The 12,276-nt window shown below is 43.7% G+C and overlaps 1 protein-coding gene across 1 annotated transcript in view; it reads right to left on the minus strand.

The window, feature by feature from the left end:
• The window catches only part of gabra3 (gamma-aminobutyric acid type A receptor subunit alpha3), a 485,101-nt gene extending 473,047 nt beyond the window's left edge, over positions 1 to 12,054 (minus strand). Inside the window, exon 1 of the mRNA XM_067424515.1 lies at positions 11,845 to 12,054. The gene's annotated coding sequence lies outside the window, so the exon portion shown is untranslated. The remainder of the gene's footprint in view (positions 1 to 11,844) is intronic.
• Positions 12,055 to 12,276: the final 222 nt, after the last annotated feature.

A 12,276-nucleotide genomic window follows, 5' to 3' on the forward strand; every position in this document is an offset into this window, starting at 1 on the left:
CTAGGATGTAAAATAGCCTTTACTCCACCCGGGGCAAACTCCAGGCAAGTTGGCGTTACTGCCAAGGCCTGGAGATCTCCCACTCTCCAAAGAGAGGTAATAGCGAGGAGAAAAGCTACTTTAAAGGTCAGGTGTTTTGGTTCCGCCAGCTCCAATGGCTCGAAGGGGGCCTCAGCCAAACCTCCGAGAACCACTGCCAAGTCCCATGTAGGAACTCTGGACTGAGCCACAGGCCTCATCCTCCGAGCCCCACGGAGGAACTGTACAACCAGCTGGTGCCTACCCAAAGGCCCATCACCCAGAGGTGTGTGGAAAGCCGCAATGGCAGCCACGTACACCTTGAGTGTGGACGGGGTCAGACCCGCAGAGAAACGATCTTGGAGGAACTCCAGCACTGAAGCCACCGGGCAGTTAACTGGGTCCACCTCATGTTCCCCGCACCAAGTGGAAAAGACATTCCACTTGAGGCTGTACAGTCTCCTGGTAGATGGAGCCCTGGTAAGGTAACCCCAGTAAGGTCTCTACCACCCCTGCCGACAGGCCAGCCTCTAGGTACCTGGCCCCATCAGGGGCCAGACCCAAAGGTTCCAAATCTCCGGTCGGGGGTGAAATATCGTGCCCGCCGCCTGAGACAGGAGATCCCTCCTCAGAGGAATCTACCATGGTTGACCTGCCAGCAGAGCTATGATATCTGAGAACTAAACTCGGGTCGGCCAACGGGGCGCCACTAGAAGTAGGCTGACCCCCTGTTGACGAACCCTCTCCAGGACTCCCGGGAGCAGAGCGATCGGGGGAAATGCGTACAGACGCAGCCTCGGCCACGTCTGCACCATGGCATCCAACCCCAGCGGGGCTGGATGCGTGAGGGAAAACCACAGTGGACAGTGGGACGTCTCTCGAGACGCAAACAGGTCCACTTCCACTGGGCCGAACCTCTCGCACATGGCCTCCACCACCTCGGGGTGGAGCCGCCACTCCCCGGGCCTCAGCCCCTGCCTTGACAGGATGTCTGCTCCCTGATTTTGGACCCCCGGGACATACATTGCCCTAATGGACAACAGTTTCCCTTGGGACCACAGGAGAATTAGATGCGCCAATCTGCACAGAGGGCGCGATCTCAACTCTCCCTGGTGATTGAGGTACGCTACGACAGCCGTATTGTCTGTCCGTACCAGGACATGTTGGCCGCGGAGGTCCGGGAAAAAGCTCCTAGAGCTTTGTAGACCGCCATCATCTCCAGGCAGTTTATGTGCCAGGAGGAATGACGGCCCTCCCACGGGCCCCTCGCAAGCGGCCGTCCATGACCGCGCCTCAACCAGTGAGGGAGGCGTCTGTTGAAACGGATTCCCGGCAACAGGACGCTCCAAACACTGGCCCCTGGGCAGAAACCAAGGTTTCCTCCATATGACTGGGGAACGAAGGCATCTGCGCGTTACCCTGATCATACGGAACGAATTCCCTCTGGGGGAATTCCCCTTGGTTTTCAGCCACCACTGGAGGGGTCTCATGTGTAGCAGGCCGAACGGTATCACGTTGGACGCTGCTGCCATGTGCCCCAGCACTCTCTGAAAGTGCTTAACAGTGAGGCCGAAGGGAAGAACCCGATATTGGTACGCCTCGCCCCCGAAAGCGAACCTCAGGCCTCCTGTGGGCAGGAAGGATGGAGATATGAAATATGCGTCTTTAGATACATCGTGACGAACCAGTTCCTCGAACTGGATCTGACTCACGATGGGATAGTGAGCATCTTGAACCTGAATCTCCTCAGAGAACGGTTCAAGTACCTCCGACGCACCCTTCCATCCTCTTTGGGAACCATGAAGTAGCGACCGTAAAGCCGGACTCCCTGTCTGGCGGAGGGATACACTATATAGCCTCCTTTACCATCAGGGAGCACACTTCCTGTTCCCTAACCTGCCACTGGGCTGGGCACACCACTATTCAGGCCACACCGATGAACCCCGGTGGTGGAACGCTGAACTGCAGTCTCTACCCTTTGCCCAAGGTACACAGGGCCCCAGCAGATATATTCGGGAGCATAACCATGCGCCGAGATATTCTACTAGGGGAACCAGCCTCTCAAGGCTGGTCCCTGGTACCCACCGAACCTCCTGCCCGACCCCCTGAAGCGGCCACCCGGCAGGGCTTAGTCGGGGGAGGATTTTCGGTGTGCGAACGCGTTCGCTGCCCAGCCGAAGTCTCCCTAGAGGCGGCTAGAGTAGCATGCGTTCGCAGGAAGTCAATGTGGCCCGAGCGTCATAGACGGCGGATCGCAGCATCGACTTCCAGAAAACTCCACAGAGGAGGCGACCTCGATCGCTCCTCTGGAGAGGGGGCTGGCCAGCAGGCCACTGGGCTGGGCATACCACCATTCAGACCACACCGATGACTTCGGTATTGGAACACTGAACTGCAGTCTGCGCCCTTTGCCCATGGTACATAGAGCCCAAGCAGATATATTAGGAGCATAATGACTATGCGCTGATATATCCTACTAGGGGAACCAGCCTCTCAAGGCTGGTCTCTGGTACCCACCGAGCCTCCTGCCCGACCCCCTGAAGCGGCCACCCGGCAGGGCTTAGTCGGGGAGGATTTTCGGTGTGCGAACGCGTTTGCTGCCCAGCTGCAGTCTTTCTAGAGGCGGCTAGAGCAGCATGCGTTCGCTGGAAGCCAATGTGGCCCGAGCGTCGTAGACGGCGGATCGCAGCATCGACTTCCAGAAGACTCCACAGAGGAGGCGACCTCGATCGCTCCCCGGGAGCAATAAATATACCAGCGAACACAATTTGGATGATAGGTTGAAATACCTAACCCCTCAAAGTCAGATAAATCTCATTTAATTGCACAGAATTAAATGCCATCAAACACCCAAATAGTGAACACAACTAGGATGATAGGCTGATAATCCAACTCCTCAAAGTTAGATAAATCCCATTTATTTCCTCAGAAATAAATGCCACCATAATCACCCATCACGTGAACATGCTGAATGATAGGCTGAATAGACATATCTAACTCCTCAAAGTCAGATAATGTTTAATTTAAATTCTTTCTCAGAATTAAATGCAGCCCTAATCACCAGACCATACTGTTTAAATATGTATTCAACTACTCGTCATCTACCCGCTGCCTCAGCAACGCGAGATTCAAAATCTTCCCAACATATTTGGCTTTCATCCCTCGAGATGAAAGACCACAGGCGCGTGGCTGAAACGCACGTTTCTGTACGCTACGAGCATTTCGCAATGACCAGCCAGCACCCTCAGGAGCTGACTGCAAGCCTCGCTAAACAGTATCACATGTACACATATATCGTGTGTGTGTTCACTTCTGTTGCAGACCCTTAATGCACGCGCTGCCTCGGCAACGCGAGATCGAGCCTGTATTATAAGGTGGCGAGCACTCGTTTGCTTCACTCAGTCGACGCTGAGCACATCTAATTCCTCGGAATCTGTTTGCTCAAGCATCTGGTTCTCCCTCCCGGGGAAGAGCCGCATCGCGGGCTTCCGCACGGGAACGGAGAACACGGGGTTACTACAGGCAGCCCCCTCGGGGACTGCCTGAGCACCTTATTATGAATGAAGCAGTGTGTATGGTGTTTTAACGTCACCCGCCTCGATGCTGAGCACATCTAATTCCTCAGAATCAGATAGCTCAAGCATCAGACCCTCCAACTCGGGGGAAGATGCCGCCAAGCGGGCTTCCACACGGGGAGGAAGATCGTCGGAACTGTCAGAGGAGGATTGGGAAAGTGCCGCGGCAGTCCCGAAACCCTCTGACAAGTCCCGCTGTGAGCCCCATGATCTGGACGCCGAGCCGCCTCAGCGACCGCGGGTCCAGAACCACGGGGCTCACGAGGCTGGCCGGTCTCATCGAACACGGCCAGCCGAGAGCGGAGCAGTCTGAGTGTCAGCCGCTCACAGTATTCACAGGCGGCTCCCTCGAGAGCCGCCCGAGCGTGCTGAACACCCAGACACTGCACACAAAGCATGTGTGTATCCGAGCCCGAGATGTAACGAGGGCAAGGATGCACACACTGCTTGAATTCTCTCTCCATTCTCACTTTTATTAAACTAGTCAAACACACTCTTTCAATCGCAACTGGACAAACAACAGTAAATAGACAGACAATGTAACACAGAGCGCCTGCTGAAGAGCAAAGACTGCCGCCATTATGCGCCGGCTCCCCTTTTATACTTCCGGGTACGCCGTCACAATGACGTCATCACGCACGCCAATCGGATTGGTCTAGTTTCTATTCAGACTTCAGAGCCGCTGATGCTTAGGGAGCATCCCCATTTCGTCGTTCCGACGCAGTGTGAAGTTCCCTCGATAAAGGGAACAAGATGCATAAATGTGGCTGTCTGACACACTCTCTTCCTGCATGCTGACCACATGCAAATTTCAGTGGGGATTGTCAAATAATCCTACTTTAAAGGCGTCAAAACTGCTGAGTCATCTAGGAATACCAAATACTAAGGATTTGGAGAGCTCAGACACATTTTTCTATGTTAGAAAAAAGCAGTGCTTTTCTTCAACCATCCCAGTTTGACGTGTAAATCTGGATTTTTCACTTCTTTCCAGCATAGCCGCCCCCTGAAAAGAGGCTCTGAGCTCCAAGCATTTGAGAGGTTGAAGTAACAGTGAAAAGTCTGTTTAGAGACAGTCACAGTTAAGAAGTCATCTTGTTATATGCCTCACTCTGCCTATGTGATATTGTAAACAAGGAGTAAAGGGTAGGGCAAGGTTAATGCAAAAACCTGCAACTCCACAGCAGATGACTCACAGCTCATTTAGATTAAAACAGGTGGTCAAATGTCGGAGAGTTGAAGAGGGTCTACATTCTGGAATAACATTGCCTCTCTCCACCCCATGAATAAATAAATACATAACAATTAATTCAATTTTAATATGTTAATTTTAGTTGCCTGAAAAAGGACAAGCAGTTTTGATATCTTAAGGACAGAAGCAAGTTTTAAAAGTTAGGAATAATGGATGGCTGTGAAAAACAACAGCACAAACTAATAATTCCTCCTAGTAACTTTAATCACTTTGGCACCGTTCCTTTAAAGTGAATGCTAATGCACAGCATGAATCTCTCCTTGAAGTTAGCAGATCCAAAGCCTGAGAGAGAGAGAGAGAGAGAGAGAGAGAGAGAGAGAGAGAGAGAGAGAGAGAGAGAGAGAGAGAGAGAGAGAGAGAGAGAGAGACATAAACTGTTGCTCACTTCAGTTTTGCAGAAGTGCTGAAAGCAGGTTTATTTTCTTGCTTTAAGCACTGCATTTGGAGCTATAATTTTAACTTTGGCCCGAGCCAAGCTAGCTGAAAATGGCTCCCTTGAGGGAGGAGTCTTCAGGAGCTCACAGGCCTTCAGCTTTCAGCACTTAACCTGCCATGTTTCTTATCTGCCACATCCCTCATTATCATGACCTTGCCGAGAGATCTGGGCTATGGTCTTCACATCTTTAACGTGGGTTTCAATCTGTTCCAGGCCATTTCACAGCTGTTTTTCTGTATGCCTTCTCTCCCAAGAATTTGGATGTACACCAACAGCAATGCTATATGTGTTAATTTCTAAGTTTCTGTATTTCTAAAGGCATAGTTTACTAACAAAAAATTACAATTATGTTGGCATTTACTCAGCCTAATGTCATTCAATGGCTGTGTTCAATGGCATTCAATGGCAACTAAAACTAATTACTCTACTTCTCCTAACAACATTTTATTGATTCTTAAGATCCTTTTTGCAACGATCATTATCATTATGTCCCACTGACTACACTCAGCCACATCACAAATTTTTTTTCTGATCAAATAGCTAATTGATTGAAAAAGACTAGGTTTAAATGGGCTTTTAAGACAGAATGCCATCTGATTATGCAGACCACTTCATGAGGTGATTTGAGACACATTCCAAACAAAACTGGACATGTGTAAATGCAAATTTGCCAAAGCAGATTAAAAAATAAAGGTGTGAGATTGCGTTATACCGGCTCCCAGTAGCGAGATATCACAGCACTACTGCAACAAGCATCTCCACAGATATGGCCCACCAGAGATGAGCAACCCTCTTCAGCAAGAAAATGTGCAAACTGCTGCAAATTATACTCAATATTCTTCATTCCATCATAAAGATAAACACAGCTCAGGCATCTTCATTAACAGTGGTGAACACTAAATTCTCTCTTCTGTCTATGCCACTCTCTCTCTCTCTCTCTCTCTCTCTCTCTCCTAAAGTCTTGAATAGGGCTGTCAAAATTGCTCAAAAATGACATTCGAATATTCCCTCAAAAACAAACACGAATATTCGAACTATTCGAACATCTGAGTGCGCATTTTGTCAATAACGCGCATTACATCAATAACAGGACAAATTAATACAAATTAACTACTTGTATAGTTTGGCTATTTAAGTTTATACATATTTGACAACGTATTACTTAAACAAAAACAAGTAGATTGTTATTATAAATTATTATTACATATAATTATATATAAATTAACTAATGGCCAAGACTGCAGAGTGCAGACCTCTCACGCGTGCTCTCTCTCGTCCTCACTGCGGATAACGGTTTAAATGAACAAACTTTGAGAGCTGATCAAGAGTTTTGTGCAAGCAATTTAAGGTTGCGAGCTTCACGACTCTTTTCCCAAATATAGCAGGCTTCATTCAGTGATTGAAACAAATATTATTAATATTAATTGAAGTTTTACAGCATATTGAGCGCTCCGAGCAAGCTCTGCTGTGCTAAACATGGAGCTTTTTCCATGACATGGTAAATAATCACACCAGTGAAAGCAGTGCATTTATCCTTTATTCATGCAATATCTCTTCAGTCAGTACAGTAGCCTACATTTTAGTAATGCTTCTGTTTAATCTTAAATAAAATGAGGCAAGGTATGCTAACTGTATCTTACATAGCTTGCATATTACTTTATCTCGCGGCTCAACAATTTTACCTCCTATCGACCAAAATCCAACGTACTTCCAGACATGGCTTTTTAGATTATGGAGTTAAAATCTCTTTCTCTGCTGCGGTCAAGTTGGGCTCTGCACTTCTGCCATCTTCACTGCAAGACGCGTCACTTTCAGCAGTGACAGTGCGACTCCTATGACCTGTCCCTGAACCCTCATGCGCACGCTCACTCGCAAAGCAGACAGCCACGCCTCTACTACCGCGGCGGGGGATTTGAATATTTGAATTCTATTTCTATTCTATTTGAATATATATTCGAATTTAGAATATTCGTTGACAGCCCTAATCTTGAATAGGGGTGTGCCATATCATATCATCCACGATAATACTGGTATACATTTTTACATGATGAAAAAAGTGTCATATCACGATATCAATGATATAGCGACGCGATGAAGTATGGCACATACTTTTAATCTATGTCGCTAGTTAGATCTAGCATTGTGCACGCTTCGAATCAGACAAAGATATAAAGTAGTGTATAAAGTAATATGTTTATTTGAATTAATGGATTATATATATATATATATATATATATATATATATATATATATATATACAGAGAGAGAGAGAGAGAGAGAGAGAGAGAGAGAGAGAGAGAGAGAGAGAGAGAGAAAGAAAGAATATTCAGACAGACCATGGCATAAATTAATATAGTTATTGCTAAACTAAATATTTTTGGTTTTTTTTAGGATTTCCAGTGAAAACATTAAAAACTTACACCTTATGATAATAGATTTACACTTTGAATTAAATATTCTCTCATCAATGACAGTAGCTCATTGGAAAAGGATAAACAATGCCCTTAATTTTGTTTGCACTAATAAATGCTGCTGCCTGCCAGCTGCAATAACCAATAAAACTTTGTTCCATTTATTTTGTTTTCTATATCATAAATATTGTTATCGCAAATATTCTTGAAATATTGTGATATAATTTTGAGGCTATATCGCCCACCCCTAATCTTAGCTTATGATAAATAAAATGCAGCACATATCTGTTGCTTTCAGTGATGTGAACTCATTGGAAAAACTTACCTGTGGCAACATTTTTCCAAATGCAAAATACGTACCAATGCTATATCATTGCAGTTTCCAAAAGATATGAACACCAGAGGCTGTAAAACAGCAAGTACTTTAAATCGTTTTCATACACACTTATTATAAGTTATAATGCACAATAGGGGTGTCGAAATTAATAGTTCCTTTGATGTCTTGCAATGCAGATGATTTGGTATCGGTTCAGTAATAGACCATAACCGATTATAATGTGTTGATTATTTTCTGACTTCATTTGTTGCGTACATGCTTTGTCATGGGAGCATATAATGGCAGAGGGAGGCTAGACACAAGAGCGGGTAATTAAAATGCTCCAACTACTTTAAAAGTCGACATTTCAGGTTTTATGAACAACCTGGTAAGCGCAACCTGGAGAACACACAATCAAAGCTTTGGTGTAAATCAAAGCTATCTGATTTATCAGAACGATATCATTTACACATGGGCACAAATGGATCTCCGCAAAACGGATATAAATCCAATCTTCAATTCCAGCACTATATGCAGATTTATTACAGAGTTCAAGTCAACAGAAACAAAAGATATGAGCTACATTTTATTGATCATCAGCTAATTTTACCTTTAACCGCTATAAGTTTCTTTACTTTTAATGAATTTGATTGGGTGTAGCAACTATGACATTACTTTCGATAGTTTGTATGCTGGCTTGATGAAGATACTCAGCTGCTCGTCTGTGGCGATAAGTGCTTCAGTCGCACTGTCATATCAGGCTATACCCTGACATAGCCCATAACACGCTCTCACTACGTTTTTTTAGCATTGTTGCGAGGAGTAAAATTTACATATGTGGTTTCAACAACCAGATGCATTTAGACTTTAGTTTTGACTGTAATGCGGCCCCAGACCACCTCCTGAAGTGGCTTTTAGTATTTTGCGAATTGTTTCTAAATGCTAATGTTGTCTTCTCTGCCCAGACTTTAGTTTTGTTTGATACATTCAAGAAGCGTGTTTTCTTTGAGCAGGTAAAATTAAAGGTTCGGTTCATATAATTAACTGACAAATACAAATTTGCATACATGAGGATTCAGTGCATTGTTATGACCTCAAAAATTATTATTATTTTTTGATTTGTAAACTAATACATTTTGGAGTTTGCATCACTTAACCACCTCAATATGTTTGGCTTTTCTGACCTGCAAAGCTTGTTTAGTAGTTCTACTGGTACAGAACTGTACTCGCAATGCTAAGAGCTTGGGTATGAATCCCGTTAAAGATGAGTCACGATACAAGAGCTCAAAGGCAAAAAGCTAAAATGACGATTTAATTTGTGTCACAAGCAGACAGCGTTTTAAGCCAACCAAAAATGCTAGGGGCTCTGCTGAAAATGCCTTGCTAAAGCGATATCAATCGTTCAAAGCATCGCAGCATTTTTTTTTTTTTCTTTGCATTTAGACTTTTTGCTTGCTACTATACGAAATATCCACGGAATTGTTACTAGAATCTCACAGATATTTCACAGATAGTTGGTTTCTATAATGTATCTGGCTCTTGTTTTAATTTTTTTTTTTTTTCCGTTATTATGCTTGTTTTTTTTTTTGTCATCTGCTGATGTTGTACATGCACAATGTTGGTTAGTTGGTGTGGTATTTGTCCCATCCCTCCAACCCTGTGACTGGACAGCTGTGTAAAAATGACAGTGATGAGCGCTGTGTTTTACTCAAAGTTTAAATTTTTTCTTCAACTCTTTGAGATGAGTAAAAAAACGCAGAGCCCTCAGCGCTTCAGTGTGAAATAGATGCTCATGGCCTTCTAAAAACTCAGCACTCCCATAAACGCTTGCGTGGAATGACGCTTTGGTGATCACACGGCCTTATGGTTTAGTGTATTTGTTATTTGACGTAATGGAGCATTTAACTTTTAGTGCCACTCGCAGGACATTTCAATTCAGAACTGCAGTGACATTTACCAAAAAAAAAAAAAACGTCATAAACGTTGTCAGATTCAAGTTCATCTGTTCTGGAAAGAAACTAAACATGCTTTTTGTGCCACTGCCTGGACATTTCACATTGAAACTGTCATGAAACATGCCCACTTTTTGCCAAGGGCATATTTTTCTAATGAGCCCGCTCTGTAAAATGTGCATATTGTTCTGGAATTAAAGATTGGATTTATATCATATTTTAGGGAGACACATTTATTTGACCAATTGTAAGGATACATAATAAGTTTCTCTAAATGAGAGCTGAATTCATTAAACACATGACTAAAAATTAACAAGGCCTATTGAGCTCTAGAAAAAAATGTATGTTATAATTAATGTAGTGCAAGTTAACATTAATTATAAATTAAATGTCATGTTCTGGTATGGTATGGGAGACCAACACTTGGATTTTTTTAAATTTCTGTAACTTTTACACTTTTCAACCAAATTAAAGCCAAAATCTAACTTTTCTAACACAAGCACTACACAAGCATGGAGCCTTTTGGCATACACAGGCTGAGAGTAGGCTATATGTCAAATATCATTGGAGCTCATGTCTAATGAAGATTCACAATGAAACTCAATTAACTTGCAAACATTAATGAGATTTAAAAGCTACAGCAAGCATGAAGAATTTAACATTTCCCATCTGTTCCTCACACAAAACTATACAGCATCAGTATACTTGAAATATGCTGCACAGTTCACAGCAGGAAGAAAATCATGGAAACCACATCCATTCATCTACTTTCCAAACCGCTTGTCAACAACATGACGATTATTAAATAAAGACATAATTCTTATTCGTAATTATTTCTGTTATAATGAAAACTGCAACAATTTTGATGGAGCAACGTGTAACTGCACGACCTACAGTATGATAAAGTAATACATTCCTAAGGCGCTTCACGTTTGCGCACTACAGCCTCTCTCTCTCTCTCTCTCTCTCTCTCTCTCTCTCTCTCTCTCTCTCTCTCTCTCTCTCTCTAAATAAACATTCAAACGTCTCCCACCCATTTCAGCTTGAAGCAACCTCACTAGCATTAGAAACCGGTTGCATAAGGGCTTTACTGTTGAGCGCATAAATGAAGTATCTCCATAAGCACCGTAATAGGCTATATTGACTGAAACGATTTGTCACGATATGAAAACCAGCAGACAGCACAAACTACAGAATACGCACGCGCAACGTGTTATTTCTAACAAACTAGGATCTGACCGATTGAATTTCCAACACTAAGATGTAGTTTTTGTAACAGTGAATTAATTCGTAATCATTACAATATTTAAGTTCAAAATATAATGAAAACACATTTCTCCTCGATAATACATTGGAATTTTGAATGAAAATAATTTTATGAAATGTGGTACAAGTTTTCATTGACAGTTATACGTTGTTACAAGAGTAATCCATTTTCCCCCTCATTTCCTATGAGAAATATGCCCATTGATTTACGCACAACTCTACACGTTCACTTTTACCTCAGTAAAACAAAAGCTTTGTCGCATCGTTAGTAGCCTATATTACAGTGTGAATAGTATAATGATCGATCGAAAGAGTGACTAAATCCATCTTAAAAATTGCATCTTTGAGCGATATCCTCTCAAAGTAGCAGTCGCCTGTCTTGCCGGTGATAAGCTCCCGCTCCTGGTCAGGCTCACCTCAGTGTATCTGTAGTCTGCAGTGGCGAGAGGAGACCTGTTAAACCTTCAAACAAATGACGTGTTCCTCAAAAACACTTACTCGTGAATAAAACACTGCGAGATTTTACAAAGAGGAGCCTTTCACGACGTTTTCCTGTCTTCAAATGTATGTGACACGCGTTTTACCCACCATTCACTCTTTAAAATATGAAATGCACCTCACCAGAGATAAATCCTTTTTTTTCCTCCGACGGACTTCAGACACTTTCTGTGCTCTGGCAGTTGATTTCCACCTCTGTCTCTCCACTTATTTTCCAGAAAATTCTTTCATGTCCAATGGGTGAATTTTGAAGTATTTGCCTCAGATGCTGAAAAAGGGTAGTGGGGGAGCGCTGGTAATGTTGGTAAGCCTGCCCTCCTCAAACGAACCTTCCCGCCCCCTCCTCCTCTCACGCACAGATTGGTGCTGGATCGCGACAAATTTCCCGCTCGGAGGAAGGTTTAAATACATCGCTGTGGATCGTTTCGAAGCAGTTAGATGAAGGCTATGGTGACCCTTTGGCAGAGCGACGCGACTTAAAGTAATAGTTCAACCAAAATTGTGTTATCCTCATGTTGTTCCAAACCTTAATTTTCATTGGAATCATTGGATTTA

Source organism: Pseudorasbora parva, chromosome 18 (assembly GCF_024679245.1).
Source record: "Pseudorasbora parva isolate DD20220531a chromosome 18, ASM2467924v1, whole genome shotgun sequence".
In the NCBI taxonomy this organism is placed as follows: domain Eukaryota; kingdom Metazoa; phylum Chordata; class Actinopteri; order Cypriniformes; family Gobionidae; genus Pseudorasbora; species Pseudorasbora parva.